Source organism: Rhinoderma darwinii (genome assembly GCF_050947455.1).
Source record: "Rhinoderma darwinii isolate aRhiDar2 chromosome 12 unlocalized genomic scaffold, aRhiDar2.hap1 SUPER_12_unloc_16, whole genome shotgun sequence".
Lineage (NCBI taxonomy): Eukaryota > Metazoa > Chordata > Amphibia > Anura > Rhinodermatidae > Rhinoderma > Rhinoderma darwinii.
In genome coordinates this window covers 9,015-20,000 of record NW_027461869.1, presented here as the reverse complement: position 1 = coordinate 20,000, position 10,986 = coordinate 9,015, and the positions used below count along the sequence as shown (strand labels likewise).

Here is a 10,986-nt window from a genome sequence, read left to right as displayed (position 1 = left end):
CACAGGACATGTATCCCCTCTCCACAGGACATGTATCCCCTCTCCACAGGACATGTATCCCCTCTCCACAGGATCTCCACAGGACATGTATCCCCTCTCCACAGGATCTCCACAGGACATGTATCCCCTGTCCACAGGATCTCCACAGGACATGTATCCCCTGTCCACAGGATCTCCACAGGACATGTATCCCCTCTCCACAGGATCTCCACAGGACATGTATCCCCTCTCCACAGGATCTCCACAGCACATGTATCCCCTCTCCACAGGATCTCCACAGGACATGTATCCCCTCTCCACAGGATCTCCACAGGACATGTATCCCCTCTCCACAGGACATGTATCCCCTCTCCACAGGATCTCCACAGCACATGTATCCCCTCTCCACAGGATCTCCACAGGACATGTATCCCCTCTCCACAGGATCTCCACAGGACATGTATCGCCTCTCCACAGGATATACACAGGACAGGGGATACATGTGTGATCGCTGGCAGCGATAGGGAGAACGGGGGACTGAAAGTCCCCTGAAGTTCTCCATCACAAACCTCGGACTTCCGTGGTCTGTGTCGGCAGCTCCGTAGAAATGAATGGAGCGCCGGTCGTGCTTGTGCGCATGCGTGACCAGCGCCCCTTTCATTTTTATTGAGCTGCGCAGACCCCGGAAGTCAGAGGTTTGTCATGGAGAAGTTCAGGGGACTTTCAGTCCCCCGTTCTCCCTATCGCTGACAGCGATCACACATGTCTCCCCTGTCCAGTGTATATCCTGTTGAGAGGCGATACATGTCCTGTGGAGAGGGGATACATGTCCTGTGGAGATCCTGTGGAGAGGGGATACATGTCCTGTGTCCTGTGGAGAGGGGATACATGTCCTGTGGAGATCCTGTGGAGAGGGGATACATGTCCTGTGGAGATCCTGTGGAGAGGGGATACATGTCCTGTGGAGATCCTGTGGAGTTGGGATACATGTCCTGTGGACAGGGGATACATGTATTTTGTAGGACACACTGTAGGTCACATTTTTGTTGGGAGGGGGGACGCTGTATGGCGTTTCCTACAGGGGGGGTGGCTGTATGGTGTTCCCTACAGGGGGGAGCTGTATGGCGTTCTCTACAGGGGGGGGCTGTATGGCGTTCCCTACAGGGGGGCTGTATGGCGTTCTCTACAGGGGGGGCTGTATGGCGTTCTCTGCAGGGGGGCTGTATGGCGTTATCTACAGGGGGGCTGTATGGCGTACTCTACTGGGGGATGTATGGCGCTATCTACAGAGAGAGAGAGATAGATAGATAGATAGATAGATAGATAGATAGATAGATAGATAGACAGACAGACAGACAGACAGACAGACAGACAGACAGACAGACAGATAGATAGATAGATAGATAGATAGATAGATGATAGATAGATAGATAGATAGATTGATAGATAGATAGATAGATAGATAGATAGATAGATAGATAGATAGATAGATAGATAGATAGATAGATAGATAGATAGATAGATATAATATGTGACTCCAGCGGCCGGTACATTATATATATATTAGGATTGTACACAGATATTATCCTGTCTTATTTGTTTTGGCTTCTGTACTTTACAATTATCCCTAATAAGTGGCGTTCTGCCAAGGAGTTATCCCTGTGCGGCACCTGCCCCTTACATGCCCACTCCCTGCCCGCTGGCAATGTCCTAATTATTTAATAGACGGAGCATTATGTTGGCTCAGCATTTTACAACAATCACTTACACGCTTCTGATCTGCCCCATCACATCACATCCCGGGGTCCTCATTACACTGTTTTTTACATGTTTTTGGTAAAATGTTTATATTAGGCCTCATGCAGACGACTGTAGCCATGTGCACGGCAGCCATTTTCGGGTCGGCCACGGAGTGACAGCTGCGAGCCGCCCGCATATCGCATATTTTAATGAGCCCGGACCGCAGAAAGAACGGGCATGTCTTATTACGGCCGTCTTCTGCGGTCCAGGCTCATAGAAAATAATGGCCGTGGCCATGTGCACGGCCGCGATTTGCGGGCGCGGCGATGCCTTATGTTTTTTTCTGTTTCTGGAAAAGCTGGGTGAGAACGACGGCCTCCATACGAGTTATTACCCAACTTAACTAGACCCCTGAAGGGTAAACCTACCTAATAATGCAGCAGTATAACAGCAGGGGCAGGTCACTGTATAATTAGGCAGACTTGTCATTCAGGAGACTGGGAAAGCTGGGTGACAACCAGTACTTCTGCCATTACAGCGCACATAGGACTTGTCACCCAGATTTATTATGTTCCTGAATGGTAAATCTCTCTGATCGGCAGCACAAATGTTTCTGTAAGAATTTATGGGGCCTCATAGCAAAGAGAAAAATAGCGCCCCCTTCTGATGCTGGATGAGACCACGACACCCCTGACCACTTAGCACAGAGGGTCTCGCTGCTTATTTGCCGTCATCCGACTTTCATTATCATTTACATTAAAATGATAGAAATAAAACAAACTCTGGAATGATAAAGAGATGGAAACCCCGAGATCTGATCACCCCAAATAACCTGCTCAGGAAGGGGTTAAACTGCAACGCCCATTAAAGAACTGTGATTTCTGATATCAGATCCTTCATGGCACATTGATAGTTAATAATATGTCAAATTATAAAAGAAATGTCCTGATACAGGATAGAAAATGATATAACCTCTAATCCCAATCCCAATATTAAGAGAAATATAACCCGTCCCTGCAGATTATCTCCACAGCTTCATGTTATAAGCAGAATTACAGCAAACATATCATAAATGCAGTCTAGTGAAATAAGAGTCATGTCCCTTTAAATTTACTGTTAAATACATCACTGAGCAGCAGCCAATGGGATCGCTGGATTTGAATTTGAAACAACAACCGCTCAGTGGTCCTCAGTCTGTTACAGGACAACGACGAGTGAAGTTGGACGTCGGTGAGTTCCCCCAAAATGTGATATAACTGACCCCCATTTATCTCATCCCCCATGTTACTGGTTACTGCTGGTAACTGTCACTAGGGGGAGCTGTCACATTGTATTTATATTACCGCCAATAACTCCTATATAACCTGTATAAATATGGAAATTGTGTGCTCCCCCTAGTGGTGGCTGCAGGCAGCCAGCATTGTATCATTTATTCTGTGGCTGTGTGATGGGAAGCGTCTGCTGGAACTGGTTATATAGGACCCTCTGCTGCCAGTAATGTTTATTAGGGACTCTCTGCTGCCAGTAATGTTTATTAGGGACCCTCTTCTGCCAGTAATGTTTATTAGGGGCTCTGCTGCCAGTAATGTTTATTAGGGACTCTCTTCTGCCAGTAATGTTTATTAGGGACCCTCTTCTGCCAGTAATGTTTATTAGGGGCTATGCTGCCAGTAATGTTTATTAGGGACGCTCTGCTGCCAGTAATGTTTATTAGGGACCCTCTGCTGCCAGTAATGTTTATTAGGGACTCTCTGCTGCCAGTAATGTTTATTAGGGACCCTCTGCTGCCAGTAATGTTTTTTAGGGACTCTCTGCTGCCAGTAATGTTTATTAGGGACTCTCTGCTGTCAGTAATTTATTAGGGACTCTCTGCTGCCAGTAATGTTTATTAGGGACTCTCTGCTGTCAGTAATGTTTATTAGGGACTCTCTGCTGCCAGTAATGTTTATTAGGGACTCTCTGCTGCCAGTAATGTTTATTAGGGGCTCTGCTGCCAGTAATGTTTATTAGGGACTCTCTGCTGCCAGTAATGTTTATTAGGGACTCTCTGCTGCCAGTAATGTTTATTAGGGGCTCTGCTGCCAGTAATGTTTATTAGGGACGCTCTGCTGCCAGTAATGTTTATTAGGGACTCTCTGCTGCCAGTAATGTTTATTAGGGACCCTCTGCTGCCAGTAATGTTTATTAGGGACTCTCTGCTGCCAGTAATGTTTATTAGGGACCCTCTGCTGCCAGTAATATTTATTAGGGGCTCTGTTGCCAGTAATGTTTATTAGGGACTCTCTGCTGCCAGTAATGTTTATTAGGGACTCTATGCTGCCAGTAATGTTTATTAGGGACTCTCTGCTGCCAGTAATGTTTATTAGGGGCACTCTGCTGCCAGAAATGTTTATTAGGGATGCTCTGCTGCCAGTAATGTTTATTAGGGACTCTCTGCTGCCAGTAATGTTTATTAGGGACACTCTGCTGCCAGTAATGTTTATTAGGGACTCTCTGCTGCCATTAATATTTATTAGGGACCCTCTGCTGCCAGTAATGTTTATTAGGGACGCTCTGCTGCCAGTAATGCTTTTTAGGGACTCTCTGCTGCCAGTAATATTTATTAGGGACCCTCTGCTGCCAGTAATGTTTATTAGGGACTCTCTGCTGCCAGTAATGTTTATTAGGGACTCTCTGCTGCCAGTAATGTTTATAAGGGACCCTCTGCTACCAGTAATGTTTATTAGGGACTCTCTGCTGCTAGTAATGTTTATAAGGGACTCTCTGCTGGCAGTAATATTTATTAGGGACCCTCTGCTGACAGTAATATTTATTAGGGACCCTCTCCTGCCAGTAATGTTTATTAGAGACTCTTTGCTGCCAGTAATGTTTATTAGGGACTCTCTGCTGCCAGTAATGTTTATTAGGGACTCTCTGCTGGCAGTAATGTTTATAAGGGACTCTCTGCTGCCAGTAATGTTTATTAGGGACTCTCTGCTGCCAGTAATGTTTATTAGGGACCGTCTTCTGCCAGTAATGTTTATTAGGGACTCTCTGCTGCCAGTAATGTCTATTAGGGACTCTCTGCTGCCAGTTATGTTTATTAGGGACCCTCTGCTGCCAGTAATGTTTATTAGGGACTCTCTGCTGCCAGTAATGTTTATTAGGGACTCTCTGCTGCCAGTAATGTTTATTAGGGACTCTCTGCTGCCAGTTGTAATGTTTATTAGGGGCACTCTGCTGGCATTATTTATGTGTGGGCATTGCTGGCATTATTTTTAATGAGGGGCGGTCTGCTGGAACTGTTTATAGGGTCACTCTTCTGACGCTGTAAATGGGGACTCTTTGGTTGATGTTTTGGGGTGTATTCTGTACTTGTGAATGGAATTAACATAGACAAAATATTCATGTCATATATCTTTATAGGGCAGCAATGAAATCCCATATACCATATGTATTTGTGTCCAGTATTACCTATATTCCTCCTCCTATACGGCTACAAATACCAGTACAGGCCACACTCCAATGTATTATCACTGTCTGTATATATATATATATATGAGAGTACAAAGCCCAAAATACAGTAAAATCCACCGTGGAGAATGTTACATGAAGATTTCCAGAGATAAATGTTCTATAATGTCAAGATGTAAGAAATAAACAGCGCAGAAAACGATGATCGCACATGATAAAGAGATTCTCCCACCAGAAACATTTCTCACCTATACACCGGAGGGGCCATACATGTTTAATCACTGCCGGGACCCCCACGATCAATAGTACTGGGGTCCCCAGTATCCGTTTCTCCAGAGGCATATTGTGAAACTCCTGGGGCCCAGTGTGATATTTATAACAGGGCCCCCATCTACTATGTGATGTTTGTCATACTGGTGTCTTCTTTTTTAGCCTCTGGTCCCCTCAGGTATCAGGGTCTGGGTACTACTGCTACCTCTGCACCCCTATAGCTACGCCCCTGCTCTCCTCCACAACCGGACGACCGCAGTGTGGAGGAGATTGTAAAAAGAGATGCAGCCGCACACTGACACCTCATACAAGATCTATGGGAGCTATAGGACCGCCAAGCGCTGCACTGCCCAGATTATGGCGCTGCGTGGTCTGTACTTGAGCACTGCTATTACTTATGGGTTATAGATCATGTGACCTGAGGCACCAATCACAGGCCACAATTTTGAAGCTACCGTATGTAATTGGCGTCCCAAACAATTAATTATTCAACTCAGTATTTTGGATCTTTTTAGATTAAAAAAAAATATATATATTTTTGGACATTCACTATTAATACGTGTGGAAACTTGCAGGATTTTGGGTCTTTATCAGATCTGGGACGACATCTCTTTTTTGTGTTTCAGATTGTGATTTGGATTCTACAGTTCAGGACGGGTACAGGATGGCAGCGGGCAGCAGATCTCTGGAGGTCAGTGGCTTCATTGTCCTGTTTTTTCCTTCCCTGTGATGGACATGTAGCAGGAGACTTGGATCCAGCAGGAGAGGTCCATGTGGCCGGCTGTCCACTCAGACAAGTAGCCGCTTATTGAGTAAGAGCCCCGGACAGGTAACAAGTCCACAAATCACTGGCTGCCCATTTGTAAAACTGACCCCTTGTCCTACTGTCCATTCCTGAGGAGGGATAAGAGGTCACTTACTGGATTCTCTTCTCTTTAGGACATCTATCGGCAGCAGGAATCCGCTTTTGGACTTAGACCCTTCATAAGTGAGTTTTTTTTAATAATTAGACTTTACCACAAGAAAGTGATTGATAGATGATCTCAAAATACAGTAAAATTCCTTTGTATCTGATAATCCCTAAAATGTGGTCATTTAGCACAGAACTGTACTATAATGTGGAAGACTGAGCAGAGAGAACCAGTAAGGAAATTGAAGATTGAAGCTAAGATTTCTATACTTTTCTATGCCCGTCCAATAATCCAGAATATTTTAAAATAAAGCACCTGTCATGTTCCATTGATGACAGATTAAAGGAATATTTTTGTAATGTTATGTTATGGTTTATGGTGTCGTTTTATGACTGATCCCATTATCTGGTTGTTTTCTCTCTTCAGCTTACCCCAGCACCACAGAGGAGAGAGATCTACAGCGCCTGATCTACTGCACGAAATTCTTACCATCCCCAATCTTCAAGATGGAGGTCAGTGATCATACTGGTTATTATGTTCTCTCTATAACAGATTTATCCATGTTCTTTCTATAGATGGAATAATGTTATTGGAACGTTTCAATAGACAATTGACTGAATATTTTATCTTCTTAGCGCCTCATGCCAACGAACCGCGAAGCTCAACGGAAATATCTGCCATGGCCGTGGGTTGAAGAAGAGCCGAAACCTACATCAAGCCATCTGTGTGAGGATCTGAAGGAAGAGGAGGTCAAGAAGGAGGAAGGAGAGGCAGAAGAGCGCGAGGAGGAACAAGTGCAAGAAGACCATGAGGAGGAAGACCACGAGGAGGAAGACAAGGAGGAGGAAGACAATGAAGTGGAAGACATGGAGGAGGAAGACAAGGAAGAGGAAGACAATGAAGTGGAAGACATGGAGGTTGATGAGAAATCAGACAACGAGGATGAAGAAGAAGAGAATGTGGTTGAAGAGAAAGAGGAGGATGAAGAGAAAGAGGAGGAGGAGGAAGAGAAAACGGTTAAAGATGCGATGAGAAGAATTCAGTGTCGGACAGGAAGAAGAAAGAAAATCCGCCAGCATTCCTTCCTCCATGATATGATGAAGAACATCAGAGGGAAGAGGAACATCATCTGGACCATCCTCCTCAGACCTATGAGAAGATGAAGACTTGTATGGAAACATCTTAACTGTTATTACATCAACAGCAACGACAGTAATATTAATAATATGATAATAATAATAATATTAATAATTGTTAGATTAAAAAGGTCAGTCATATTAATATTGGTAGCAAGAGTGCAGTAATATTAGAAATAGTATAATAATAAGAGAGTAATAACAAAAATAATTATATAATAATAGCAGCAGCTTTGATCCAGGGTTCTCGGACTGATCGCCTTTTCCCGGGGTCAAGAAGGAATTTTCCCCCTGTGACATGAATTGGCTCAAATTGTCCAGGGTTTTTCGCCTTCTTCTGGATCAACAGCTTTAGGAATAGGGATATAATAAATATAAATAAGAAAATAACAATAAAAATGTTAGTAATATTAGTAGTTCTATAGTAGTAATAAGATTATATAAAAAATAGAATAGTCTCAATAAACTAATAATTATAGTATAGTCTTATTAAAAATATGCAATAAAAATACCACTATAATAATAGTAATAATAATAATAATAATAATAATAATAATAATAATAATCTTATAATAACAAATTAATATAATAATAACATATTTAGGTAAATTAACTATAAAATAAAGTAAACTATAATATTTAGCAGCGAGTTTGATCCAGGGTTCTCAAACTGATCGCCTTTTGCCGGGGTCAAGAAGGAATTTTTCCCTTGTGGCACGAATTGGCTGAATGTGTCCAGGGTTTTCGCCTTCTTCTGGATCAACAGCTTTAGGAATAGGGACTTAGATATTAGTGATAGCAATAGTAGTATCATTATATTATTATTAACAACACCAAAGTAATACTAACAATATAATAATTTAAATACATTTCATTATAATTTAGGTTAATTAACTGTAATAATTAGTAAACTGTAATAGGAATTATCGGCTTTGATCCAGGGTTCTCGGACTGATCGCCTTTTCCCGGGATCAAGAAGGAATTTTCCCTTGTGGCATAAATTGGCCGAATGTGTCCAGGGTTTTTCGCCTTCTTCTGAATCAACAGCTTTAGGAATAGGGATCTCATAGTGTTAGGGTAATAATGATAGCAGTAATATAATTCTAGTAATATTATATTAATAATTATAGGGTAATAATGGTAGGAAATAAATTACAATTTATAAACATAACTTTGACTCTTCTCCTTTTTTTTCTCTTGGAAAGTACTGATTCTACTTGCTGGCAGGGAGTCTTAAAGGCAATGTTACCTGGGAAAATGTATACAAAATACCGGTACTCCAGAAGGAGGAAAACGGTCTGTCTAGTGCCACCTATAGGTGACTATTCTGTAACCTAATGCCCGATACTTTCTAGAGACTTGAAACAAGATTTGGGTTAATAGCCAAACTAGAGACACCCAATTGTAGGCAGCACAATTGAGTGAGTTTCCTTTGAAGCAGCTCTGGGAAGGTACTGATTCTCCTTGGTTAGACATCGACAACAGGGTAGTCATCTATAGGTGGTTCTATAGAGACAGCTTGCCCTTTTTCCCCCGTATTGAATAAAAAAAAGTTACCGGTGGTAGGTTAGCAATAGGTTCGGGACAGATGTTAGATAGCATAGCTGCAAGATCAGACTACATAGGGTTTACTTGTAGTCTGTTACCATGGAGACAAAGGCCTGACATAAAACTACATTTTTAATCAGGACTATTTGCAAAGTTGCTTAATTTTACATTTTAGATGCTTTGGGACAGTACAAAACATGGTGGTGAAGGTGTACATAGCCTTTAAACTCAAAATATCCGCATATTTATTATAATCCTAATATTCATTAGTTCTAGTTTTAGCTTTAAACATTTAATTTTTAGGGCATCAAACTTCTATAAAGAATTAGTAGAAAACAAAATATTTTTTTGGAGGATGCAGCTTTGTTTTTTTTGATACAGAGCTCCATACATATAGTTCTAGAGGTCAATAATGTGAGAAAAAGCAAAAAACACGGCGCCACATAGTGCAGGTTACCCAGGTATGGAGTGGTGTACAAGAAGAGTGGTACTCACCTGGTAACGGATGGTAGAAGGCAATAAAGGATAAAGGTACAGCTGCTGCCAGGACTCGGGACCGGTGATTCAAATGAACGACCGCGAAGGTTATGCTGGTATAGCAGAAAAAGGAGTCACCGCGGGCGCTGCTGTACTTCAATGGAACCAAAATGCTTGGAAGGTTCAGATCGTTGGTAATAATGTACGGAAGAGTGTAAGAATAAATGGAATTTACTAATAATATGAATAGTAAGCTTAAGCAGCCCGAAAAATACTGGATCTTTAAAATGAAGACCCTCCAACCGGATGGCCTTAATGATATATCCGAATCCACTCTTGATTAGTATATCACTTTATTATTTATCATTTAACTTTGTGTTTTCTGCGGTTAAACATCATTGATTATCAACTTATCATTATATTATTGTGTTTACGAAGGTATATTACACTTATTCTGGTGATTTTCTTGTACATTATGATGCTACTTCTTCTGTCATATTTTTGTTTTTGTTTTATTCTTTAAATTCATTACTATTGACATTTATATTTATTTTCATTCATTTTCATTTTTCACAGTTATATTATATATTTTTTTGTACATTATGATGCTACTTTCCGGTTATTTTTTTTTTTTATTTTTTTTTATTTCATTATTATTTTATATTTCATATTTCATTTTATTTTATTCATTTTCCATTATTATCATCCATTATCATTATTATCATTTTTGTCTTTATGCCTCTACTTATTAATGATCATAAATTCCTGTACCTATGATATCGATTTCACTGTATCACCTAATACATTTTAGCCCTGCCGACTTTACATTTCAGTGTATCTCATATATATCACTTTTATACATAACCCGTTTACCATGTTACCAGTTAATTTCGTATACATTTTTGATGCTCCCCCCCTCAGATATATTATTCATTATGTTCCCTTTTTGAATTTCATTCATGACACATTGCTTTCTCCTTATTTCGTTTTGTCATCTATTACAATTTATCGGCTTTGCCGACTTTGTTTTAATTTATAAGACTATTACCTCTCTGTCATTTCCCGACAGTTCTGTTAATTTTTTTCTACTGTTTTATTATTCATATGGACATTTCTTTCTATGAAAATAATTTTTTTCCTATTGCCGATGTATTACCACCTTTACCTTTATATATATATATATATATACATTTTTATATATATATATATATATATATATATATATATATATATATATATATATATATATATATCATATATAATGTTTTATATTCTAATTTATTATACAATTTTGGCTATTTAATATTTCTGAAATCTAGCCTGCCTCAACTAGTGGGTTGTTTTATTCCCATTTCCTTATATGTATATCGCCGCTTTGAATCATTGCCGACATTATGGTTATCATTCTGTTAATTATATAAATTCTGGTACATAAAGGTTAGTACCTTTGTACTATACACCGGATTTTGTAG

The 10,986-nt window shown here is 40.6% G+C and overlaps 1 long non-coding RNA gene across 1 annotated transcript; it reads left to right on the top strand.

Annotated features, from left to right (window-relative positions):
• Positions 1–2,911: 2,911 nt before the first annotated feature.
• LOC142698136 (uncharacterized) lies at positions 2,912–6,430 on the top strand. Its single transcript, XR_012865701.1, has 3 exons — positions 2,912–2,949; positions 6,069–6,133; positions 6,382–6,430. It is a non-coding gene; the product is annotated as an uncharacterized LOC142698136 (long non-coding RNA).
• The last annotated feature ends 4,556 nt before the right edge of the window (positions 6,431–10,986 follow it).